The sequence below is a fragment of the Gorilla gorilla genome, chromosome 14, assembly GCF_029281585.2.
Source record: "Gorilla gorilla gorilla isolate KB3781 chromosome 14, NHGRI_mGorGor1-v2.1_pri, whole genome shotgun sequence".
NCBI lineage: Eukaryota > Metazoa > Chordata > Mammalia > Primates > Hominidae > Gorilla > Gorilla gorilla.
The window spans coordinates 22,753,386-22,760,366 of NC_073238.2; the positions used below are offsets into that span (position 1 = coordinate 22,753,386).

The 6,981-nt window shown below is 54.1% G+C and overlaps 1 pseudogene; it reads right to left on the reverse strand.

Annotated features, from left to right (window-relative positions):
* Nucleotides 1–4,257: 4,257 nt before the first annotated feature.
* LOC129526383 (putative uncharacterized protein FAM30A) lies at nucleotides 4,258–5,745 on the reverse strand (annotated as a pseudogene).
* Between the last annotated feature and the right edge of the window lie 1,236 nt (nucleotides 5,746–6,981).

Consider the following 6,981-nt stretch of genomic DNA (forward strand, 5'->3'; position numbering starts at 1 on the left):
GAGGCATTTCTTCTGTCCCCAGCAGAAGCCCAGGAGGCCTGGAAGGCACAGTGGGTGTAAAGGAGAGGATCCCGGCACTGCCTGAGGGGTGACTCTGACAAGACAAGCATGGAGCCCACTAGAAGTGGGGTGGGAGCCCCACCAGGGATGGGCTAGTTCCTCATGAAGGACCAGAGCCCAGGAAGGACAAGGGGGCCTGCTGGGGCAGGGTCTGCTATGGTGGAGTCCCTGTGAGCCTGGCCCAGACCTGTGTCTCTCTTTCCTCATTGGTCCCCACAGGTCCGTGGCGGTTGCCGTATCGGGAGGCCCTGTGGTGGCAGGGGTGGGACACCCGGTAAACGTTGCCAGGTGTGTCCGACAGGCTCATGCTCACACCTTCGCCTGGCACCTGGGCAGAGCTGGAGCACCCGGGCACTGAAGTGAGGACAAGGTCTTGGGGCCCCATAGGATGGCCGAGGAGACAGCTGCAGGGTACCTGGGACCCCTGGACTCAGGAGGTAGAAGGATGCAGCCTAAAAACCCACACCACAGGCTCACCAGCCAGTGCAGGCCCACAGAACTCGAGGAGGCAGCCCTGAGCCTCCCAGGGAGGGATGCTCTGTGCACGCCAGCACAGGCCCTGGGTTACAAACCCTAGGCACAGCCCAGGAGAGGCCCAGGCCCCAGGCCAGCAAGGGGTTGCAGGAAGCAAGAGGCCCCAGCCACAGCATGAGATGAGCCCATCAAGCCAGGGCCAGGTGGGCAATGGGAGGCAGGCAGGGCTTGGGGGTGGGTCCCTGCTGCAGCACCTTCCACTGTCGACCGGAGGACTTTCTTCGCTGTGCGGAGTCCACGGGCCTCCTGTGAGTGTGTGCATGGGCACAAGTGTGTGTGTGCCTCTGCTGTGTGTCTGTACACACGTATGTTTTGGGTTTTTTTTGTGTCTCAGACCACAGAGTCTGCCCCTCCCACCAAAGCCCAGGCAGAAGGATGAACTCATGCCCCTGGGGCCCAGGCCTCAGCAGCCTCTGTGGGATCATTGTTCCCGGTTGTCACTTGCCTTTAGCACAGCCCTATTTCTCCACAATTCCTTAAAGTCCTCAACATGCATTTAAGGCACAAAGGTGAAAGTACCCAGAAACATCTGACTCCACCGTGGAACCCAGGAGCAAGCTGGGTTAGCTAAGGAGCGGGGCTGTTGGCAGAGGCTGGGGTCCAGGCTGAACTTTGGAGGAGGCATGTCCCAGTATGGGCTCCTGACTATGCCCTCCTGGAACAAACCCAAACCCGCTCTTTGAATATGGGAGGGACTTTGCTGGCCCTGGCCCTGACTGCAGCACTTGGAAACTAAGGAATGGTCACCTCCCCCGTGTCACAGCTGCCCGTTCACCATCATAGAAGCAACTCTGTCACCTCCATGGGCCCCTCTGTGGCTGCTGCCTGGGTCCAAGCTGAGTCCAGCTGCCCAGGCCCAGAAGGAAAGCCCAGGCCATGCGCCCAGCACAGAGGCAGTCATGTACCCCAGGGAGAGCCACAGCAAGCAGCCAATGTTGCCCAGGAGAGGAGTAGCTGACAAGGCAGAACGTGAGCTGCCATCGGCTCGAGAGGCTTTGCTGGTCCTCCTGGGCTGTGGACATGACCTGGAGGAGCGAGGGAAGAAGTCGTATGGTGGTCCCATCCCAGGGCCTGATGGCAGCTGGCCACCCGTCCCAGAGTGGCAGCCAGACGCCAGCGCCATTCCCACAGTCACATCATTGGTCACAGAGTGCAGGACATAGAGCATCTTCTTTCCATCACAGTGCTGTCCAGACCCATAGCCTAGGGTAGACCTGGAAGATTCAATGTCCACACCCGGGGCTGGAGCACAGCCATGAGCCACGCCTGCTGCCCGTGCACGGAAAGCCAGCCCAAGCCCTGCTCCATCCCTAGCCAATGTCAGTGTCCTTTCCCCTTCTCCCAAGTGAGCTCTAGCCACCTGCCTACCCTGCCATCTGAGGATGACAACCTTCATTCCATTGGAATCTGGCTCTGCCACCAGCAGACTTGCAGTCCTGGGCAGACTCCGTCACCTCTTTATGCCTCAGCTTTTCCATCTGCACAGGAGGATGATGATGATGGTGGTGATGAAGATGGCAATTGCTTCCTTTAGCATCTGAGGCAAGGACTAATTGAGATGATACACATCAGGCACTGGGTATGATGCTGGTCCTTCCTGAGCACTCAAGCTATGTGAGCTGTCCTTGTGAAATGGATGTCACTACATTTCCCCATGCAGAACATCCTTTGTCTGCCATACTTGAAACGTCTGCCCCAATACTAACAGCTCCTCATGGAAGATGTGCACAAACCCACCCGCCCTCATACTCCCAAAGGTGCCCATGCCTTATCAAGCAAAGTCCAGCCAGGAACTTTATAGCAGCATCCCTTTCCCTCTCCATGCACCAAGGAGCAAGGCAAAGCACTGCATCTTCTATCTGGAGGCAATACCACCCTCTTCTCCCATTTTCACTGCCATTCCTAAGAGGCAGTGCTTCCCCCACAAGGTTCCATGGTGGCCTGCCTACAGCAACTCTGTTCACATGAGTTTCAGCATCCTTGCAGTGGCTCCCCTGCCATGCTCTGGCTCTTCATTCACCCTCATCTCCTGCTCCCTGTGACAGGCATAGATTCTGAGTGATCTGGATACATTGCTTTGTTTAATAACATTACAGCTTCTGTGCTGGGGAAGACACAGCAGATACAGAAGGCAATTGTTGAACACAAAATAGTGACAGCAGAGATGATGGCAAGTTGGCATTTTTCTTTTCTAGCAATAAAACTTAAAACTGACTCAAGAAGAAATGGAAATCATAGTTGGAAAAATAATCCTCAAGAAAGCATTAAGATTATTAAACAATTGCCATCACAGATGACTTCAGGCCAAGATGGCTTTATGGGTGAAGTTTAGACTTTCACAAAACTAATCAGTTCCCATAAGAACTGCTCCAGGATTTGGAGGAACATGGAAAAATCTATGAAAGGGATCACACTCCACAGTCCCCAGAGTAAAACATGGGTTACTTGCATTTTGGCAAAGAGCCAAATGTTATAAATGACATCCTAGAAGGCCAAATTCTGTCCATCTCATTGAACAAGGACTTACACTGGGAATTAAGAACTATTTATAGCTCATCCCACCACTCAGGCCAATGATGACCCATGATGATCTCACCAGAAATGGAAAGACTCACTAGATTAATAGAGTCTCAATTCCTCTGAGACATCTAAGAGCCCAGCCCAAGCCCAGACCCAGGAGGACACCCAGGCCTGGAGAGAGAACACTGATATCACACCAGCCCTCCAGAGGGAAGCAGAGACTCCTTCAAGCTCTGGAAACACAGGCCCAGACAGCTGCCCAAAGTTCGGCAGGCTTCACCGCATACCCAAATCATGAAGCTAGGTAACACCTTTACAGATTCTTTACATTTAAAAATCATCAAAACTTAACAGTAAATAATAAACTCAAATAATATTAATCTAATATGTAAAGGTCTTGTACCATTATTATGCAAACAACATACATAAGCTAATAAGAAAAAGAACAAATCCCTTAAGAAATCAGCAAAGGATATAACACAATTTCCAAAAGAAAGCAAGTGGCTAGCACACATGAGGAAAACACTTTGTGAACAGACATTCTTCAGAGCATTATTTATAATTATAAAATAGTTGAAAGCAAGATAGTGCCTGAAGAAATTATGGTGCATACATTAATGGGACTATTCTGCAAACATTCCCAATTATACTTGTCACATATCTGTGATAACGTGACAGCCAGCATTCATGGGGTGACCTCATTTGGTAAAAGGGTGCAAAGCTCAACACCCATTGTGAGATGACTGTGGTGTAAATACAAAGACCAAACCGTGAAAAGGAGTCCATCAATTAACCGATGCTTACCTTCAGTTTTGGGCTGATTTTTAAAGTATGCTATAAGCATATGCTCCTGTTATAACAGAACGGAGGGATTATGAGAGATGATGTAGGTGTGTTCTGGGCCTCCCCTGGCTCACTGGGCCCTACAGATGCCTTCCCAGGCACTGCTGTCAGGGCTTCCCTCAGAGGGAGTCCTGTATTGACCTCACCACTAAGATCTGGATCAGGGCATCCTTAGATATGGGTAGGGGTTATCTCAACTTAGGTCTGAATATGGGGTTGTCTTAGATTGTTTTGTGATGTTGTAATAGAACACCCAAGACCGGGAAGTTTATACTGAACGGAAATTTATTTCTCACAGTTCTAGAGGCTGTGAAGTCCAAGAGCAAGGTGCCAGAGCAAGTCCAAGAGCAAGGGAAAGTCCAAAGCAAGTCCAGGAGCATCTGGCGAGGACCTTCTTCCTGTGTCATCATATGGCGGAAGGCAAGAAAGAGAGCAAGAGGGGGCCGAACTCACCCTTTTATAACAGCGCCAATCCCACCCATGAGGTGGGGACCTTATGACCTAATCACTCTTCATACTGTTACAATGGCAATGAAATTTCAACATGAGTTTTGGAGGAGAGAAGCATTCAAACCACAGCAAGCGTGCTCCTACCTCCTCTCTCAGGGCATCTGCAGAAAGAGCTGCAACTGCATGTCCTTCCTCCGTCCATCCTCCGTCCCTTCCCGATGTCTGTGCATTTCCTGTGACCCAGGAGGTCTGGTGTAGGGGGTGCTCCTGCCTTAGGTCTGAGGCCCTGTCTGAAGAGGGGTAGGTGAGGAGGCCACCTGATGGTCTGGGCCAAGACAGTCACAGGATGAATCATTAATCATCAAGGAGGCTGAGGGTTGAGTCTCCAGGTCCAGGGAACTCCCCACAAAGTGGGAACCCTGCCCAGCTCCACACAGCCTCTGCTGGGGGACCCTGCTCTGGCTCAGAGCCTGGGAACAGGTCTTGAGCTCAGCCAGAGTCTGTCTCCCTGTCATTTAGGAACTAAACCTAGTGGCAGGATGCTGGAGCCCAGCCCCCGTCTGACCTTACAGGGCCAAGCCTGGGGCCCTGGGTTCCCCTTAAGGTGCAGCAGGACTGGAGTCCCAGGCAGTGCAGGAGTGGCCAAAGCTGGGGCTTCCTCCAGAGCCCCCAAGCATCACGGCATCAGGAAGGGTAGGACCCTGGCCTCAGAAATTGGCACCAAAGCCCCAGAAGCTACCCTGGACAGCATGGAGAGAGGCCTGGAGGGGAAGCACCAGGCACTGCCTCCCCTTCTGATCCCACCTGAGGTGGCTGCCAAGCCCAGAGAGCAGCTCTGATGTCCCCCAGCCCTGCAGCCCAGGGACACCTGTACTGTGCCCCTGTGGGACCACTGGCCAGTCTGTGCAAAGAAGTCACCACCCTATACTCAGAGACAGTGGGGGTCCTCTTCCCACATCCTCAGAGCATGGCCCGGCTGCTGCAGGGATGGTCTCCTGGAGGCCCCCCAGTGCTCTATTGTCAGGGCTCCCTCCACCCCCTGCACCAAGAGAGAGCCAGACCCCAGCAAGGCTTCCAGTGGCTTCAGGTCACACCCCTAGGCTGACCCCAGCCCCATCAACACCTGCCTGAGAAAGCTCAACGCACCAGAACTGACCGTTTGCGTCAACTCTCGACCTCCCATTCTCAGAGCATCTGCTGAAAAGGTTGCAACTGCACGTCCTTCCTCTGTCCCTTCCCGATGTCTGTGCATCTCCTGTGGCCAGGAAGGTCTTTCTCGGGACCTGAGAGCCACTCCCTGAAGTGTCCCCATTGGGAAGGATGGGGCCTGTGTCTCCAGGCTCTGGGAGGACAGAATCCTGACCTCAACAGTGGCCAGCACAGACACAGCGGGCCCCATCCCAGGGACGCTGACCAGCGCTGGGCAACTTTTCCCTTCCCCGACGACTGAGCCCCGAGCACCCTCCCTGCTCCCCCTACCCCCTCCCTTTTCAAGGCTGCGGCCTCTGCACAGATGACAATGGAACTTGGCTCATTCCCCTAGAGTCGGTAGAGAGTTAATGACAAAACTGTTTCCTCCACCTGAACTCAAGTCTGCCTGTGTTTACCTGATCACAGCTGGTGGACAGTTTGGACAAACTTGCATACTCAGAGACACAGACCCTTCTAGAAATCATTATCTTCCCGCCCCTGGGACCCCTCTCCCATGGAAGTCTGCTAGGCACTGGCCTGGGCCCTCCTGCTGTCCTAGGAGGCTGCCGACCTCCTGCCTGGCTCCTGTCCCCAGGTCCAGAGTCAGAGCAGACTCCAGGGATGCTGCAGGCTAGGAAGCCGCCCCCTCCAGGCCGGGGTCTAGTGCAGGTGCCCAGGACAAGAAAGATTGTGAATGCAGGAATGACTGGGCCACACCCCTCCCATGCACGCCCCCTCCTGCCCTGCACCCCACAGCCCAGGCCCCCATGCTGGATGCCCCCCACAGCAGAGGTGCTGTTCTGTGATCCCCTGGGAAAGACGCCCTCAACCTCCACCCTGTCCCACGGCCCAAGGAAGACAAAACACAGGCCCTCTCCTTACAGTCTCCCTACCTGGCCCCTGCTGGGATCTTCAAGGTGTGAACAGGGAGGATGGTTGTCTGCGTGGCCCCTAGGAGCCCAGATCTTCACTCCACAGACCCCAACCCAAGCACCCCCTTCTACAGGGCCCAGCTTATCTGCCTCTTCCTCCCTTTGCTCTCCTCTCTTCGCCTCTGTGGGAAATCCGGGACTCAGCAGTAACCCTCAGGAAGCAGGGCCAAGGTGCCATTTAATAGGAGGCTTCGTCACAATGAAACTCTTAGAAAGACTTGACTACGATGATGACCATGGCGTGGCTGTGAACACTGTCAGCTCCCACAGTTGCTGCAGCAAAAAATGTCCATAGACAGGGTGGGGGCCCGGGGTCGTCTGCTGTCCTGCTCAGCCCACAGCATGCATGGAAAATCTGAGGTGCCACACCTGACACCCAGACCAGAACATGCCTCCCTCCAGGGTGACCTGCCATGTCCTGCATTGCTGGAGGGACAGGGGCAGCCTGTGA